The following is a 20297-nucleotide window of genomic DNA, read 5'->3' as shown; positions in this document are numbered from 1 at the left end:
TTTATGTATTTCTGTAAAATGATTGCTTTGATGAACATTTACAATTTTCTAGTGAGAAAACTCTCTTTCAGCATATATAGTATCTTGTATGATACATACATTTACATTTTTGAATTGAAAGATACATGTACATGCATCACATAAATAATAATCAAAAAATATAAAAGAAAAATTCACTTAAATATTATTAGTGAAAATTGCTAATATTAGAAGAACTCCTTGTGGAACTCGAAACGTGTGGATGTCTTGTAAGTTAATTCTTGTGATACCTTCTTTAACTCCTTTGCCAAGACAGGCATCCCACGGTAGAAGACTCCTGCATATTAGTTTAATTTGTCAGTGTCCAGTTTCATTTTGCACTTTTCTTTTTAAAAAATTCTGTTATATATAGTGTCTCTTTCTTTTTTAATATTCAATGTTAATTGGGAAATGCCCGGTTAGATGCTCTACCTTGTAAATGCTTCAATAAGATAAATACTTTCTGGTGTTAGTTGATCTAAGGGGACGTTTGGTTACTGGTTAGAGTTATGCAGGTATTAGTTATGCAGGTATTAGTTATGTAAGTATTAGTTGTGTAGGGTTTAGTTATGCAAGTAGTAGTTATGCATGTATTAGTTATGCAGGTTTTAGTTATGCAGAATTTAGTTGTGCAGGTATTAATTATGCAGGGTTTAGTTACGTTGGATTTAGTTTTGCGGATATTAGTGATGTAGGTATTATTTGATTATTTAGAGATTACAATACGTTATTATAGTAAATATTCTATAAATATATTTTACATATTGTTTATACAATTTTAATATACCAAATATATGAATTAGAATATGATTAACATATGTGCCGACAAAATATATACCACCCAAATTGTAATATTAATAAAATATTTCTGGAATCCAAATGTAAACAAAAAGAAAAGTTGATCTTGTGTTAAAAAGAAAAAAGAAAAAAAATTTAGAATGCAGTACAGTTAAGTTCTCAATAAAAAAAATTAATAGGGGTAACTATGTAATTTACTATTTTAATACATGTATAACTAATACCCGCTTAACTTATTCCACATTTTACCCCGCATAACGTATACATAGATTCCCTCATAAATTGTGTTGGTATTAATTATGTAGGACTACAAAGAACGTAACCAAACACCGTATAAAATTAATATATGAATAATTTTATACTGCTTTTAAAATCCTACCAACCAAAGGTATAAGTTCTGTTGACTTTTCTACCTATTAAAAACTTCTACCAAACATAGTGAAACTAATACAACTTTTAATACATGAATAAAATGGACTCTTATACAGTAACCAAACGGCCTTAATTGTTTGAATATTTCATGAACTATGAAGAGTTTACTATTCATGACTTCTGTAATAACTGATCTATGCCTTTAGGTCCACTCTGTTTTATCTAATCAACGACCATGTTGTTCTTTGGATATAGCAATATTGCTGCATTTTTAGATTCTTCTTCAAGCTTGTATATAACTTTTGAGAGAAAATGGCCAAATGACCCCCAACCTATTACCGGATTTTCACTTACACACTAACAATTCACGGGAGTTCTATTACCCCTTGGACTACTTTAAAATGGAATAAATTACCTCTTAAGTGTTGAGTTGGCATAGAGAGTGTATTTCACTCTCTTTGAGAAAATACGTTGCTTTTTCTTTTTTTTATTTCTGTTTTTTTCTCTTTTTATATTTTTCTTTGTCGTCTTTCTTTCTTCCTATTTATCTATACAACTATACCTTCTTCACTATTATTATTGTTGAAGCTTCATCAATGGATGTTTGTTATAAAAATTATCAACAATTAATGCATTTTATGAATAAATATTTTTTATAAAGACTTATTTTGAACATCTATAACAAATTAAATTTATTGCTAAAAAAATATACACATTACATTTTTTTTTTAAAGTCATAGACTCAAGAGTAACAAAGTCAAAGTGAAGTAATTATATTTTTTTTTCAAAAATCAAATTTATTCGAAGGAACTGAAACAAAACAATTTTTTCTACTTTTTTAAAGAAGGTTCCTACATGTTATCCTAAAACCCATGAAGAATTAAAATTAAAAACTCAAATTATGATTTAATCATGAACATTTTAGAGGGAGAAAGAATGGGGAAGAGAGAGTGATTTCTCAAATTGATGTTACAAATTGGTCTCAAATTGATTTGCTCATCCACAATGGTTCTGAGTCGATGACGGAATAGTCGGAGGTTAAATCTGATCTCATCATAACCCATTCAATGTGTATTTGGAATTTTCTAATGAATAAATCAAACAAAATGTAAAAAAATATGAAAAGATTGTTGAATTGGTCGAATGAAAGATTTGATTAAGGTCGTTATCTTCTAGGCTCTAGAGATTCGGAGTGGATGAAAACCTGACCAAATTTCCGTCCTTATAAATTGTTAGAGATATAGAAATTTATTGAGGTTAAAAGTGATGTTTATTATAGTTAGGGTCGAAGAAATAATTGAAGAAGAAAGGAGGAGGAATGAGGAGACTTTTTTTAAAAAAAATATTATTAAATGGTGAAATACACGTGTTACATGCTTGTTGATAAGTGCTTATGTTTCTTGATGTTTTGATGATCTCCTCACAAGTGCAGGGACCTAATCCTCTGCAGAGTATAAATACTCGTCCAGTGGTCAAACTGTTGTACAGCTGGAAAGCTATCTGCGTCAGAATGTTGGTGAAGCTGCAGAGTACTCCACCAATCAGAAGCGACGAGGTTTCTTATTCATTGGATAATAACTTTCATGTCTAAATATATCCAAGGAAAAAATACAAATTATCTCATTCATTCAAAGAGAGATACTTTCAAGCTTCAAAACAGCAAGAGACCTGATAGAAGTGCTTCGATTGCTTTCTGTACTAGCTGTAGTTTTGCTTGCTTGTAATAGTTCTTATATTGTAGGATTCGTTTCACTTGTGAAAAAAACGTTTCAACTTGTTTGAATCATTGTAAGAACTAGGTTAAGGGTAACATAGGTTCTTACTCTAAAAGTCTATATTAATCGGTCAGGATTAGTATAGTGGGCAGTGTTGTATCTGCACTGGCTCAGCTAAGTGATAAGAGGTATTGCTTAGTGTGGATCTTTTTGTAAACTGACTTTTACTTTTGCTTGGAGAAGATTAGTGGAAGTAGTTCAAAAAGTCCTGTTGAGAACAGGTTGTGGTTTTACTCCCTTGAGTAAGGAGGTTTCCACGTAAAGTTGTTTGTGCAATCTTTACTTTCAACATTTATTTTTGTTTGTTATTATAACTGTGTTGAGGACCTGGTCCCATCAAAATCGGTGGACGCATACATTCTAACAAGTGGTATCAGAGCTTGACTTTTCAATTTGGTTAACACCTAGAAAAGAAAAGATCCAGAAGGAATGGCTGCCCCACCCAATATGGAGAAAGGTCAGTCTTCTACCAGGCGACCTTGCTTTAATGGTCAATACTATAGATGGTGGAAAAATTGAATGCACGACTACATCAACGCTGAGGATACGGAGTTGTGGGACATTATTCTTGATGGACCGTATATTCCTACAAAGGAGGTAAAGGATGGAGAGCTCACCACTACTGCTGTCAAAACTAGAAAAGAGTACAATGAAGCAAATAGGAAGAAGATAGAAAAGAACTACAAAGCAAAGAAGATTCTGGTGTGTGTGTGGAATTGGAGCAGACGAATACAACAGAATTTATGCTTGTGAGACTGCCAAAGAGATATGGCATTGTCTTCAAACAGCCCATGAAGGAACCCAGCGAGTGAAAGAGTCTAAGGTTCATATGCTCACCACTCAGTACGAAAATTTCATTATGAAGGAAGGGGAAACCATCTTTGAGATGAACTCAAGATTCACCTTTATCACCAATGAGCTGAGAGGCCTGGGTGAGCCTATTCCTGTCAGCAAGCAAATTCGCAAGATCCTCAAAGTGCTTCCTAAATCTTGGGAAAGCAAGGTGGATGCCATAACAGAAGCCAAAGATTTAATTACTCTTCTCATGGATGAACTGATTGGGAATCATCAGACCTACGAGATGAACAAGAAACAGGGGACGACTATGAAGGAAGGAAAGAAGGAGAAGTTTATTGCTTTGAAAACATCTCAAAGTGAGGTTACTGAAGAGGAGGATGAGATGACGTATGTCACTAGAAGATTTCAAAAGATCTTAAAAAAGCATGGAGGCTTCCAAAAGAAAACCCCTTCTAGCAGAACTGCTACTGCAAATGATCTTTGCCATAAATATCGCAAGCCTGGTAATTTCATGAGGGACTGCCCCAATCAAAAGCAGGAAACTCATGACACCAGACCTCGCAAGATGGACCTGGTCCTAGACCATGTTCGAAGGAAGGCACATGCTGATTAGTTGGTGAGAAAAGCCTTTGTTGTTTGGGGAAATGATTCAAGTGAATCAGAAGAAGATGCAGAAAGGCATGAGGATGTTTCAATGATTGCTATTGAAGATGATGAAAGCGTTTTCAACTCCATTTTCTCCCTGATAGCAAAATCTGATGATGAAGAGGATTCAGACGAGGTAATTCTCTTTGATCTTAAGGATGATCTAGATACAATGCTTGTTGAAAACTTGAGGAAACTTGTTGCCCTGCTTATTGACTCTGTTGATGAACGAACTACTGAAAACTTCAAGTGAATCAGAAGAAGATGCAGAAAGGCATGAGGATGTTTCAATGATGGCTATTGAAGATGATGAAAGCGTTTTCAACTCCATTTTCTCCCTGATAGAAAAATTTGATGATGAAGAGGATTCAGACGAGGTAACTCTCTTTGATCTTAAGGATGATCGAGATACAATGCTTGTTGAAAACTTGAGGAAACTTGCTGCCCTGCTTATTGACTCTGTTGATGAACGAACTACTGAAAACTTAATGTTGAATAAAAAATTAAGTTTGTGTGAGGATGAGAACTCTGCTCTCTTGTCTCAAGTTTCTGAAATGAGTCTAAGGATAGGTACCCTAGAAACCAGCAACATAACACCTGAGGAGGACCCTGGTACCTCAGTAGGTGGAAAGAGAAAGCTTAGCATTTTTTAGGAAGAACTGGAAGAAAAGCTAAAAATTTCTGAGGCTAAGCTAGTTGCTTCCCTTGAAACTAATTCACAACTGAGAAAGGATCTGAGTAAGGTCAAGAAGGAGTTAAACCATTCTTTAAAATGGACTGACTCCTCTAAGATACTCTCTAATTTGTCTAATCAGAGTTTCAATAGAAAGAGAGGGTTGGGACTCAGACCAATATAACCCCCTTATAATCCTCATAGAAAATATGTGTTTGTATCTGACAACCTTTTGTGCACTCACTGTGGTCAAAATGGTCATTTTAAAGAGAAATGTGAGAGTCTGAGAAAAGAAGCTAATGAAAGGCATGTGAAATTTGTTAGATCTGAAAATGATGTTAAAAAGGGACACAATGGACCTGGTCCCCTTTATTGTTTCAGTAAGAACACCTTGCCTCCCTGGACAAGAAAGTTTCTTATCAAGCCTTTTGATAGTTATTGGGAACTCCGTTTGAAGTGGGTTCCTAAATCTAACAAGTGATTCTTATGCAGAAAAGATGAAGGAGTCGGTGTTGGTACATGGACAGTGGATGCTCAAGGCACATGACTGGAGACACTTCAAACTTCCTCTCTTTGAAAGCACACCAAGGTGGTGGTGAGTCATTTGGTGGTGGAAAAAAAGGCTTTATCCTTGGTATTGGCAGGATAGAGAGATCTGCTGATAATTCGATAAATAATGTACACTATGTGGAGGGTTTAAAATACAATCTTTTGAGCATTTCACAAATCTGTGATAGAGGAAATGAAGTCAAGTTCGTGGCTGATAAATGTTTGGTTACAAATCGCATTACCAAAAGGGTTGTCATGTCTGCTACTAGAGTTAAAAATATGTATGTTACAGATCTGGATTCCATTGAGGGAGATGATCTGTCCTGTTTAAGTGCTCAAGCTTATGATGCAGATCTATGGCATCGGCGATTGGGTCATGTGAGTACTTCGATGCTGAACAAACTTGTTACAGGGGACCTGGTCCACGGATTGCCAACACTAAAGTTTTCGAATGACAAAGTCTGTGATGCCTGTGCTAAAGGGAAACAAACTAAGTCATCATTCAAAGCCAAGAAGGGAGTCAGTACAACGAGACCTCTAGAGCTGCTCCACATGGACTTATGTGGACCTATCAGAATCCAAAGCAGAGGAGGTAAGAAATATATTCTTGTCATTGTTGATGATTTTTCTAGGTTCACTTGGAATATGTTTCTGCGAACGAAAGATGAGACAGCTGGACAACTGATCACATTTGCCAAAGCCATCCAATTGAAGATAGCCAGTATCAGATCTGATCATGGTACGGAGTTTGAAAACTCGCTACTTGAAGGATTTTGTGCAGAAAATGGAATCAATCACAACTTCTCAGCACCAAGAAATCCTCAGCAAAATGGAGTGGTTGAAAGAAAGAATAGAACTCTGGTGGAGATTGCTAGAACTATGCTGATCGATTCAGGACTTGTAATGAATTTTTGGGCTGAAGCGGTTAATACAGCATGCTATGTGACAAACAGGTGTCTTATCAGATCTATCATCAAGAAAACACCTTATGAGCTATTAAATAACAAAAAACCTTCAATTGCACATCTTAGACCATTTAGGTGTAAATGCTTTGTTATGAATAATGGCAAGGATGATCTAGGCAAGTCTGATGCCAGAAGTAATAATGGCAAGGATGAATAATATCATCCATTGAACCCAAGAACATGAAGGAAGCTTTGAAGGATGTATACTGGGTAACTTCAATGCAGGAGGAGCTTCATCAGTTTGAGAGAAGCAAGGTGTGGCACTTGGTCCCCAAACCACTGGACAGAACCATTATTGGAACTAGATGGGTCTTCAGAAACAAACTTGATGAGCATGGGATCATTACTAGAAATAAGTCAAAACTAGTGGTACAGGGTTACAACCAAGAAGAGGGAATTGATAATGATGAGATCTTTGCTCCTGTAGCCAGAATGGAAGCCATCAGAATCTTGATAGCAGTTGCCGCTCATATGGAATTCAAACTATTTCAAATGGATATCAAGAGTGCTTTCTTGAATGGGAACCTTAAGGAAGAAGTATTTGTCAAGAAGCCTCCAGGCTTTGAAGATGCAGACCTGCCCAATCATGTGCTGAAATTGGACAAGGCTTTGTATGGGTTAAAACAGGCTCCTAGAGCTTGGTATGAATGCTTGTCCAAGTTTCTTCTCACCAATGGGTTCAAGAGAGGTAAAATTGATAATACCTTGTTCTTAAAATCCAGAGGTAAGGAATTGTTAATTGTGCAGGTATATGTGGATGATATCATATTTGGAGCCACTTCAGACTCACTTTGCAAAGAGTTGCTGATTTGATGAGTAGTGAGTTCGAAATGAGCATGATGGGGGAACTCACGTTCTTTCTAGGCTTGCAGATTAAACAATCCTCTCAAGGCACTTCAATATGCCAAGAGAAGTACATCAAAGAGCTGCTCAAGAAATTCAATCTGCTTGAAGCAAAGGTGCTGGATACTCCAATGAGCACAAGTGTGAAATTTGATTTAAATGAATATGGTGTGGAGGTAAATCAAACCATGTACAGGGGAATCATAGGATCACTCCTATACCTCATTGCAAGCAGGCCAAACATTGTATTCAGCGTAGGGATATGTGCAAGGTTTCAAGCAGCACCAAAGGAGTCTCACCTGAAGGCAACCAAACGCATCCTGAGATACTTGAAAGGAACTCAAGACCTGGTCCTCTTCTACCCTACTGGTGGCTCTTTTGATCTTATAGGTTATGCTGATGTTGATTATGCAGGTTTTCTGGTTGATCGAAAAAGCACATCAGGCATGGCACACTTCCTTGGATCAGCTTTGATTACATGGGGAACAAAGAAGCAGAATTCCATGGCATTGTCTACTCTAGAGGCAGAGTATATGGCTGATGCATCGTGCTATGCACAACTATTGTGGATCAAGCAACACTTGGAGGACTTTGGTGTACTTTCAGACACCATTCCTCTCATCTGTGATAACACCAGTGCCATGAATATTGCCAAGAATCTTGTCCAGCATAAGAGGACAAAGCATATAGATGTGAGGCATCACTTTTTGAGGGACAATGTTGAAAAGCAGAATGTGGTGATGAGGTTCTACAAAACTGAAGATCAGCTGACCGACACCTTTACAAAGCCATTAAGTAAAGAATTCTTCATCAAAAACAGGATGAGGCTAGAGATGCACAAAATTACCTGACTCCTTGACAAAATTTGCACAAAAATCCTTCTTATTGATTATGTTAAGGAGGGTAGGTATCTATACTTGTTTTAATGTTTGTCATAAAAGAATTCACTTCAGGTACCTTAATGCAGGTATACACTCTTGATGTGTCTAGCTGAAGGGATGGTTTAATCACACATGCAAAGTTACAAACTGAAAGGAGGACCTGGTCCTCATGAGGTTAGTATCACTTGTACTACACTCAACATCACTTCCACGTGTCACTCGCCCATTCACCGCGTCAGTTTCAAAATGTCTTGTCGCTTTTACTACCAAAGGTCGCCTCTATTGGGACCCGATACCTTTTCACTTTAAAATTCTCTTGGTGAGTTACTATTTTGTTTCCCTCTTCTCATCAAAATCAAAAATCATAAACCTTCTTCTAAAAATCTCTAAATTTCTCTCCAAATTATGTTTCCCTCTTCTCTTCAAAATGCCTATCTCTGAGTCTTCTTCAAAAAAACCATCTCCCAAGAAGTTGAAAACCCTAGTTCATTCAAATTCTTCGTTCCTCCCCCTGAAGAGTCTCCATCTACCCCAGTCTGTGGTGTTGGTGAAATGGATGAATCCATCACTCCACCGACCGACATCTTGGTCTCCCTTGTTCTTCACTCCGGGAATGTTTTGGTTTGCTCCCCCACTCTGGTTCTATCTGGTGACAAATCCCCAAATTCAGAGGCACAATCTGTGGCAAAACCTAATGTGGATCTTCCTATGGAAGAAATTGACGTTGGTTCCATGGCAGTGTCGTCTACCATATCTGAGAGATTGTTTGAAGGGGACTTACCTGAAGGGAAAGGTCCTGAATCATGTATCCCAACTGCTGAGGCTGAACTGGTGGCCGTTCAAAGCTTAGCCTCATTAAGAGGTGATGTTCAACCTACCATTCTGGAGCATGAACTGGAGTCACCGGATCAGGTCCCTCACAGAAGTGAACCTATCTTTGACCAAACACCAAAATCCTCTGATGTTGGGAGCGATAAGGAAGAAGAAGAGATCCCATTAAGATGGCGCTCAAGAGGAATGCGAGGAGGAAACCATTCTCAAGTAAATGTTCCTGAGTTGGAAACAGTTAAAGGTACGTCTGAGATTGACATTATTGATAAATCTGGTGAACGAGAAAAGGAGCGACACAGAAAAGGGAAGGGAAAGTTGGTACTATCTCACTCTAAAGGGGACAAAAGGAAGTATATTACAAGAAGTGAAACACAAAAGGTTATGGGGAGTGCTATTGCGGCAAGCAAAGCCCAAACTGAAAGAACTAGGAAGAGGAGAAGAGAAGGGGTTAAACCTGAACAACCTGCCTCTACTCCCCTATCTATTGAGAACAGTGAGACTGAATCTGAGGATACTACCAAGTATGTGGCAAAAAAGAGGAGAGAAGCTGATGAAGAACGAATTAAATCAAAGGGAAGTCAAAAAGGGGGAAAGAAATTTGCTGTAAAAAGGGTGAAATCTCCTGCAAAGAGTGTGAAGGTTAAAAAGCATAAACCTCTTGCAAAAGGAGAAAAAGGAAGAAAGCAGTCAGAGAAACAACCCGTAAAAGGACCTAGTCCCAGGGTTAAAAATCAAATCGAAGAAAAGGAATTGACTAGAGAGGAGCGGGTAGAGAAAATGGAGCAACAAAGAGTTTTGAATGGTAGAGTCAGACACTGACGTTCTAACAAAATTTGGTATAGCCAATCTGGTTGATGTTGTTACCATTCAAGGCTGGAATCATCTTTTTGAGCCACCAGTTCCATACTTACACAAACCTGAAGTGCGTGAATTCTTCTACAAAATGGAACTACTGGAAGGTGGTGGAATCACAACTATTGTCAGGAATGTGCAGATTCGCTTTGATGAAGAAACTCTGGGAATCATTCTTGGGGTGCCTGTTGTAGGAGTTCAAACTATTGAGAGATGTAAACCAACTGGTGATTTCTCGAAGCTTGCTACCAAACGAGGAGATGTCAAGCGTGCAGGGCTCCCTAAGAAGTTTCTCAAAGGGGAGTATCAGTTGATTTTTGAGTTCATTAACAAAGTAATGGTGCCCAGGAGTAAGAAGAGAACACTGGCATCCGCTACCGATCTCTTTCTCATGGAAAAGCTTGATGAGCTTGAAGAAATCAACCTCCTTGCACTTATGCTGGAACACATGCACAGGGTAATGACATGGAAGAATGCTAAACACAACATTCCTTATGGGTATCGCTAAACTTTGTTTTCAATCATTTTGAAGTACCATTGGGAAAAGGGGTACCTGGTACCACCAAGTAGATGTTCACTATGTCTACTGTGCTAGAATGTGAGTGCATTGAGGGACAGGCTAGGGGCAGATCTCAGGTGGCGGATGTTTTGGAGCAGCAGGCTACTCTTAAGAGGGAGGTGACTGATCTCACCAATATTTTGAGCGATAAGGAGGTTGGAATCACTAGGCTCAAGTCTGAATTGCAGAAGGTTGTTTCTAGGGGACCTGGTACCAGTGAGGGTCATGAGCAGGTGCTCAAACAGTTGAGGGATGAAAACACAATGTTGCTGAAGACAAATGCCTCTCTCAGTGAAGAAATTAAGTCCCTCAACAAGCAACTGATACAGACCCATGAGAGCACAAATGAGCATCTAATGATGTTGATGCGTACCTTGAATCCCTCTCCTCCTCCGTCCTAAATGTGTCTCACTTGTAATTCCTTTTGTTTTGATCATTTTTGTAACCCAAACTCTTGTGGCTTTGTGTTTTTTTGACTAACTACAGTGGTCAATATTTGTGGCCTAATGCTATTTGTGTTTCTGCCCTATTCATGTGTGGTTTAATACTCTCTTTATGCTTACATACAAATGTTTTGTGTGGCCCAAGGCCCTGGATTCTTTATTGCCTTGCATTTAACTTGAATATGTTTGCTGCTTCACCTTTTCAATGATGTCAAAAGGGGGAAGTGTTTGTGTTGTTTTGTAAAGTTGGTTGTGGAATACGGGCCCTAAACTAAGGGGGAACTGTGGTTGGTAGGGGAACATACTAAGGGGGAACATTGTTGTTACTGGTACACTGAACAAAGTTGTAATTTGTCGTGTATATTGAATGAATGTTTGTTCACTCACGTGAGGCTCTATATAGGTTGTTTGTCATCATCAAAAAGGGGGAAATTGATAAGTGCTTATGTTTCTTGATGTTTTGATGATCTCCTCACAAGTGCAGGGACCTGGTCCTCTGCAGAGTATAAATACTCATCCAGTGGTCAAAATGTTGTACAGCTGGAAAGTGATCTGCGTCAGAATGTTGGTGAAGTTGCAGAGTACTCCACCAATCAGAAGCGACGAGGTTGCTTGTTCATTGGATAATAACTTTTCATGTCTAAATATATCCAAGGAAAAAATACAAATTATTTCATTCATTCAAAGAGAGATATTTTCAAGCTTCAAAACAGCAAGGGACCTGATAGAAGTGCTTCGATTGCTTTCTGTACTAGCTGTAGTTTTGCTTGCTTGTAATAGTTCTTATATTGTAGGATTCGTTTCACTTGTGAAAGAAACGTTTCAAACTTGTTTGAATCATTGTAAGAACTAGGTTAAGGGTAACGTAGGTTCTTACTCTAAAAGTCTATATTAATCGGTCAAGATTAGTATAGTGGGCAGTGTTGTATCTGCACTGGCTCAGCTAAGTGATAAGAGGTATTGCTTAGTGTGGATCTTTTTGTAAACTGGCTTTTACTTTTGCTTGGAGAAGATTAGTGGAAGCAGTTCGAAAAGTCCTGTTGAGAACATGTCTTGGTTTTACTCCCTTGAGCAAGGAGGTTTCCACGTAAAGTTGTGTGTGCAATCTTTACTTTCAACATTTATTTTTGTTTGTTATTGTAACTGTGTTGAGGACCTGGTCCCATCAAAATCGGTGGACGCATACATTCCAACACTTGTATTTCACCACAAGACACATGCTTGATAATGACGTTTCAGGGAGGAAATAAATCTACTTTAAAATAGCCCAAGAGAGTAATAGGACCCCTTTGAAGTATAAGTGTGTAGTTGGAAATCTGGTAATAGGTTGGGGGTTATTTGACTATTTTCTCTAACCTTTGACATTTGTTGTTTTATTAGCTTCTACTATGTGATGATTATCATTAGAATGAGGATATCTCATTTTTCCTGAATTAATCATATAAGGCATTAGGACTAAGTTAACTAGCAAAATCATGTAGGAAGGGGCACTTGTCAGAACTGCTGGTGTTTAATAAATTATCATAATTGAGATTGTGATAGAAATTCTTTACCTACTGTGGAATAGGGATGTTTCAATGCTATTCTCTTGAACACTTCAGTCCATTTGGGCCTTGCAAAATGTGTCCTTACCTGCACTAGAATTAGTTTTAATGTCAGTAGAATTAAAAATATTTCACTTTGAGAAGGTCTATGTGATGGATCATACCCTAGTGCCAGACAAGATGTCAACACCATGTTTTGCATGATTAAGTGCCTGGAGCATGGTGATGAGAGTTGATCTAGCATCACCTTCTTCATAAACACTCGTTAGATAATTATGCATCTCTATCTGACCCTGTTCCATCACCCGAATACAGGAACATAACTGAGTTGATGGCAATAATATTAAAACAGAAATCGAACAACGTAGAATTCCAATTAAGGACATGTAGCAAGAAGTATGTGTGTACTACTTTGTGATCCATCTTTGCAACTTCATTCATCACTCCTTTGAACCAGTCTAAAGATCCAGGTTCTCTGGTAACCCAATAAAAATGTGCACTTCTTGCCCTTTGATTTCTTTTTTACACTTGATGTTGAGCTTGAAGAAGCAAAACTTGTCCAGCTATCATCTGATGCGCTGGTCTCAGTATTCGAATCCTGAAACAGAATCATGGACGGAAAATATTTACTTGGAGCCTTACAACGGTATTGCTTTGAAGTAATGATATTGTAAGATTTACCACATCTTCATGTGCTCTTGTATTGTTCAGTAGATCCTTTAGGATACTTATAAAAGGTGTAGCTCCAATACCAAGTCCTACAAGAAGTAAGACATCATAATTTTGATAGTCTTGTGCTGGTGCTCCTTATTGTCCATCAACTAGCAATCGAGGTAAACAACTGCATGGTCGATAGCATTTTTAGAACTTGTAAAGAAAATCACGATGTAGGTTTGCTCAATGGACAGAAATAGTAAAGTTACCCTCTTTGATCAACATTTTCATGTTCTTCAAACTTTGTTCGACCAACTACACATGCTGGAATCTCTGTGAATACTCTCTTAAGTTCTTTTGTCCAGTCACCTACGATCCGGATATAAACACTGAGGTAGTCATCTCCTGGTGCTGATGTTATAGAAAATGGATGCATGGAGAAATATTGAGATATATGTTCAATGCCTGTTCGTAACATAATCAGCTTGCATGTAAAACAACAATACCTACCATTCAAATGAGGATATTGTTGGGCACTGCAGGAATATATACTGCCCGCTCTTGTATTTGAAGCCAGCTGGTTTTGACATGATCAAGCTCAAGACATCTCCTGGAAGTACAGAAACCTGTAAGGTTCGAAAATCAATTCTTTATTCGTTTCCTCGTATCTTGTTCTTGATCTTCCTCTCCTTATATTCTTAAGTGGTTTTACAGTTTCATTTTAGGAGCTAATAGTTTCTTGTACTGTCCCGAGAATACAAGTGTAATTGATGAAAATGCTATCAGTGTCATGCCCTTACTTACCTTAAAGATCTTAACTGCATAGTCTTCTGATCGCCATGTTCTCAAAGTCCTCTCCGCAATGTACAGGATTAATGGAATGGAGATATACATCCACGTCTGCATTAATAGTTATTGGTGATATATTGTTAGCATATAATCTTGGATAAATGTTTTTTCAATTTAATGCTTGCTTTCTTTGTACTAATCATCTTCATAGTCCTTACCGTCTTCTGATACCATTTGTAGACAAAGAACAGGAATGTTCCGTGTAGTAGTAGCAATATATAGACAAATGCCAGAAGGTGATCATGAGAATACCAAAATGCATTAAAGCCTGTTAATCGGTTCAGAGGGGGTGGCAAGTTGTGTACGCTCCTCCTGAAGTGTGGTGTTGCCAGTATGAAGGCTATAGTCATCAAAATTACCATAGAAATACCGGTGATGCCCTCAACACCAGTCAAAAGACTTATGTAGCTTGGCTTCAACTTGTCAAAATCAGAAGCTACGAGTGCAAATTTTTCTGGCGATGAGTTAACCAAATGGGGAAAATCACACGCTAAATGGTCGGTTGCATGAAATATTATGCCAACAGCTATGGCATGTGCAATAATCTGCAAGCGAATGGCCTAGTTAAGGAATATATGATACTAGTGATAAATTGAGGTATGGAGTGTTTACCTTGTGAAAATTGATATTGTCATCAAATGGAATAAGTATCCTGGCTCTTGTTGAACGTAACCTAGTTAACATGTTTCGACAAACTGGTAAAAGGATTAGTGCCATGTTAAACTTGAGTGTCTCGGCAGCCCCTTTAGCTGTAGCCAAACAGTAACCCATTACTTGAAATGCTTCCATTTGCCTATACTGCATGAATTTACAAGTGAAAAGTCCAATCATAGAGAGCAACCATAGCAAGATAATCGAGCCTCTATGCCAGTTGTCTAAGACAAGGCATTTGAGGGCACGACTTGCTTTCTTTACCATGTTGTTGGCATTGCTTGTTCCTATGTTTGGACTCCAGTCGACACTGGTCGTTGTGCTTAAAGGCCTACTGTAGCTCATGTAATGGTCCCTTTGTAAAAGAAGTGTTTCCAACTGCCATAACTGAAGGAAAAGGCACATATTAGTGTTGCTAGTTTTTAACACACTTTGCAAGCCAGAGGAACATACCTCAATGTAACCAACATCTTCTGGATCTAATTTCTCCATTATCAAACAAGCATACTCTCCTGCATTTTCCTTCAATTTTGATAGCTTATTTGCTGAAGCACTCACCATTATCAACTGGTCAAGGAACAAAAACATATAAATAAAATTACGAATTATCTCACAATCTAACGATTTTCAAAGTAACCTAGCATCTTTATCAAGTTTTCATTTTTTTGGCTTCGGAGCCAACATTAGAGCTCCGACTAAATTCGAATTGCACACTGCAAGGCCTATTCAGGAGTGGCGCTACCAACAAATTTTTCTCCATATCCAATACTCAAACCCGATATTTCTGGTTAAGGTTGAAGCAATGGGTTGCGTTCTTTATCAAGTTTTATACTCATACTTACTGTATGCAGTAATAGTACTAACTTGATTGTAGAGGCTTTTTTTATTTTAAAGCTATATCTTTGGATACAAATTAAATTGTTTCTGAAATACTAGTAACTGTTCAGAGCCTCACAATAATTAGATCGAATAACAAGTTTTTTTAAAAAAAAATATTTAAGCCTAATGGCCTCTAAGTCGCAAAAGTGAAATCCAGAAAGGAGGTTTCCTCTCGCAAAAGAGAACATCACTTAAGCAAAGGGGCACTCGCTTAAGAGAATCCCACGTTTCATTAGAGGTTGCAATAGCGCCCAAATGTCGCTTAAGTGAAGCTAAGGAGTTCAAAAGGCAGTGCACAGAATCCAAACCAACACAAAACTTAAAATAAATGTCCAATTTCTTCCTCTCCTCCTCAAATGTCTAAAATTGTTCTAAACTCTTGATCTTTATTGTGCAAACAAAATCTGGTATGTCTCTCTAACTTTCTCTCCCTTGAATTGGTAAATTTCATTTGGATAATTGATTTTTACTTGTTGTAAGTTGGGGGTATTTAGTGGTAGTAACTTCTCTAACTGAATTCCTTGCTTAAATTGTTAAATACAGGTGTATTGGCTGATTTAAAGTATTTGGGGATGTCTTGAGAACCCATTTCATGATCTAATTTTTGAAAATAGATTGGGTACAATGTGTTTGATAAAATGCCCAAAAGAACTCAAAAATGATTATCGAAACTTGTTGTGACGAAATGAATGAGTTTTTTGTTGCTTGTTTGGTTGTTGTTGATGTTACACTGATGGTTATTTAAATTTTGTGTTAAACTAGAAATGAAATTTGTTGTTCATGTTTAAGGGGGTGAATGTTCAAAAAAAGGAACTCCCCATTGCAAAAGCGATCTTCTTTTAAGCATACCCCTTCGCTTTTGCGATTTCTCCTTAAGCAGCCTTCTGGTCGCTTCTGCGATGTTCCCTTAAGCGAACATGGCTTCACTTTTGCGATATCTGGGGCTGTTTTCTGCCAGGATGAATATTTTCAGCATGCTTGTTTTGGTTTCAAATTGAGTTCCAACCATTTTCTTTGACTTCTACCTATGAAATAGCATTTCTAACACATGATTCTCACACACATATGCTATTGTGATTTTCAGATTTTCACAAAGTAAAGAATGTCACACGAACTCAATTTTGAGGAGGATGTGGTGGTTGAATATGATAAATATCAATTTGTCTCTCTCCGAGCACAAAAGATCTATTATGTTGATTTGATGAAGAAGAAGCTACTTTCGGAGAGAGGCATATCGCTTGACAAAGTTGAGGAAATTCTTCCGACTTTCCACCAAAGGCTGATGTCATGCAGTTGGATATGCTTGTTGTTGAACCTTGTAGGGAAAGTGAGCGATGTGTGAGGGATTTTTTATGCCAATCGCAAGGAGACTGGAATGAGATCAAGGTTGATCACCATCCAGGGTAAGGTTGTCAACTATGGGCTTGAGGAAATCAATCAAATATATGGGTTACTTAACCATGATATCAAGTCCGTCACAAATAAGGATTGTGTGTCGGGTGTTTTGTTAGCTTCAAAGCTATGTCCAAGCACAAAAGTTTCCATGGGCTGTCACCAATACCAGAATTTTAGTCTCAAACTTGACCGCAGAAGCAAGGACATGGATGTCAATTGTATGAAACTGTATTTCCCCAAGTGGGAACATTAGCAACATTCCTTAGTTGCGAGCACAAATAGTGGCTTGGGTACTTAATGATGTCCCGATAAATATAGGCCATTTCATTGTTAATGAGTTCCGAGAATTCAAAATTCATGACAGCCTGTCTCTTGTTGTTCCATCTCTGGTCACAGAGCTTTGTAAATGGGCTGAGGAGGATGTACTTCCAGGTGACACTTAGATGGAGCCCAAAAATCCTATCTTTCCTCTTAAGATGCGTGGTGAGGGCACGATGGTAAAAACCAAGACGAGAAAGGTTAACTCCTCTAAGTCTGTGCATGTTGAGGATGGTACTCCTACACCTCCAATTTTGGGCCCTTTTGAGTCGTTGGCAAGTGAGTTGAGGATTGTGAAGGAGATAGTGTCAAGCCTGCCTCAAGGGCGCGTGACTATTACAAAAGGGCCCTTTAGCGGCAATAAAATATGGCTTTAGCGGCAATAACATTTGCCACAATACTCTATACCGGCCAATGAACTTTAGCCGGCAATGTTGGGGTCGGCAAAGGCTTTGCGGCCATTGTGGGAAATGCTGGTAAAGGATAGTGTGAATTGCCGCTACAAACCATTAGCTTTTACGGCCATTGAATGCGGCAATTATGTTGGCTGCTAAAGGTAATTCATACTGTCTAACTATTTCCTTTTAGTGTCCATTGATTTAGTCGATAAATATAAATAAATAGCCGCTAAAAGGTAGTACTTTTAATGTCAATTGTTTGCAGTAATTGTGTTGGCTGCTAAAGGTAATTCATATCGGCTAACTATGGTCCATTAGCGTCCATTGTTTTAGTCGATAAATCGAAATAAATAGTTGCTAAAAGGTAGTAGTTTTAACGGCAATCAATTTTACCATTGAATTGCCGCTAAATATCATAACGTTTAACGGCAATTGTTTAGCCTCCATTAATAATATCTATTATATTTATCGATAACATGTATATATAAAAATCCAACAAACACGTTCGTAAAAGAGAGCCTCATAGTAACAACAGTTTTCGCTAATGGTGAAAACATATATATTACTATTAATCCATAAAATAGAATATGTCTCTTTAAATCTAGACAAACAAAAGAAAGTATTGATCCAAAATAGACCGTCGCAACTTTTAAAAATAAACTTATATTGTTCAAACTATTGAATAATGTCTTCAAATAAATTTTGTTACTCTTCTTCGAATAATGTCTTTGAAATCACCCACATATGAAATTTGCGAACTTCAGATTGTATAACCTAAAATAAAAAAGAAATGTGTCAATAGATGAAATCCAAAGTATAAAAATATTGCAAGTTGTGTGACTAATCTGAAAAATTACAAGTAAAAAGCATTTTAGGTAATTCAATATTATGTGGAGAAGAAATATGCCAGTTGATCATTTTTGGTTAGCAGTAGTACACAACAAGTCTGCGGCAGCAATAATTTTTGCACTCTCTTTGGTATGTTGTTTGGTGATCAATATAAGGAGAAATGGTAAGGATATTATTCTACATCATACTTTAGTCGAATAATTTCAGTATCTGTACAGCAGCTATTATGGTGAAGCAACTATAGCAACCTAGACCTTTTACTACATTTCTCTATCATGCAGCAAAAACAATGACATAACTTCAAATTTCATTTGATCCTAATCGGTGTTTGCTGATGTACATGTAATGAGAGAAGTGAATGTTTAGCATCCTATGACGGCATTAATGAAAGTAAACATGCAGAAATTTCAATCTTTGATCTAACCACAATAACTAATGCAACTGATAACATCACTAGTTGAAATACAAAAGACATGACAACACTAAATTTTTGCATGAACAGAAGTATGTATAAACTTCATATGGTCAAATCCAGAAGTTGTTCAAAAAGAAATTCAATGTTCAGGTACAGATATTAGCAGAAATGGATGCAAGATTTGAACTTGATAGATCCAACCTTTGATATTCTAACACTAGCTTCCAATATATTTAGTGATTTTTTACATTAATAAACTGACGATCCTCTATTCATCAGTTATCATTGCAAACATATCTACAACAAATGCATGATGATCTGAGCAGGCATAATTTGCAAGACATGAGAATAAGTAGCCAAAAACTTAGCTTGAATTCATTGATGACGTCAATCTCAAAGACTTACGAAATCCAAGAATCTCACCGTGGTTTCTAGGCTGAGGTTAATTACCTAAATTCTGAAATATAAACTTGATTCCTCACACATTCCATAAGCACTGAAGTATGAAACACATGGAAGATGCAAAAGAAAATGGTTGAATTCATACCCTACAAAGAAAAAGTTGCATGCCCACAACATATGTCTCACTTCCCTTTCCAAAATGGATCTCTGCTGCTCATAACTACTAGCTATCCATCTAGCCCACGATAGCGAAGGCTCAAAAAAAGATTGAATGAGGTCATTAACATTGAATCATCATCTAAGTTGCTCGGACTCGGGTGCGGGTATCCGAGACGGATGCGAATCCGAGAGTCGGATTCGGCAAAATCCAAATTTTAAGATTCGTGGGTGCGAATCCAAGTATGGATACGGGTGCGGGGATACGGCTAAATTTTTTCAATATTATAAAAATATAGTTATGAAGATATTCTAAATTTGAAAGATATGTTGTGATAAACTTACATGTATTTGTAGAATTCAATCTTCCATTCTTCAAGATGAGATTACTCTTCCATTCTTCCTACAAAGACACAACAAAATAGAAACTAAACATTAAAAGCATTTACAAATTACAATAGAATAAATATAACTAAAAGAATCAATAAAGATTGAAAAGATGAACTAACCTTAGAACATGGATAGTAACTCTTGTCTCTTGAAACAAAGTGAAAGTGAAAATACTGCAATTATTAAAATTTAAGATATACACAAGATCATTATCCACAATTTAGATATTCATAATTACTAATCAATATTCAATACACCAAGTAAAAGTGTAAAACATACTATTTAACAAAAATCAAGAGATTGTCTCAACTTAATCCATAACTTAAAATTAACATAACAAAATGTTGTCAATTATCAAGTTATTTAATTAAGTTAGCTATCTCTTCCACATCTTC

The 20297-nt window shown here is 37.2% G+C and overlaps 1 long non-coding RNA gene and 1 pseudogene across 1 annotated transcript in view; one reads left to right on the top strand and one right to left on the bottom strand.

The window, feature by feature from the left end:
* Positions 1-206: 206 nt before the first annotated feature.
* LOC102584543 (respiratory burst oxidase homolog protein E-like) lies at positions 207-15460 on the bottom strand (annotated as a pseudogene).
* Positions 15461-15686: 226 nt separating this feature from the next.
* LOC107062872 (uncharacterized) overlaps positions 15687-20297 on the top strand; it is an 11299-nt gene continuing 6688 nt past the window's right edge. The window contains exons 1-2 of the long non-coding RNA XR_001474910.1: positions 15687-15986; positions 16664-17848. This is a non-coding gene — a long non-coding RNA (uncharacterized lncRNA). The remainder of the gene's footprint in view (positions 15987-16663; positions 17849-20297) is intronic.

Source organism: Solanum tuberosum, unplaced genomic scaffold, assembly GCF_000226075.1.
Source record: "Solanum tuberosum cultivar DM 1-3 516 R44 unplaced genomic scaffold, SolTub_3.0 scf00002, whole genome shotgun sequence".
NCBI lineage: Eukaryota > Viridiplantae > Streptophyta > Magnoliopsida > Solanales > Solanaceae > Solanum > Solanum tuberosum.
This window is presented reverse-complemented; position numbering and strand designations above follow the sequence as displayed.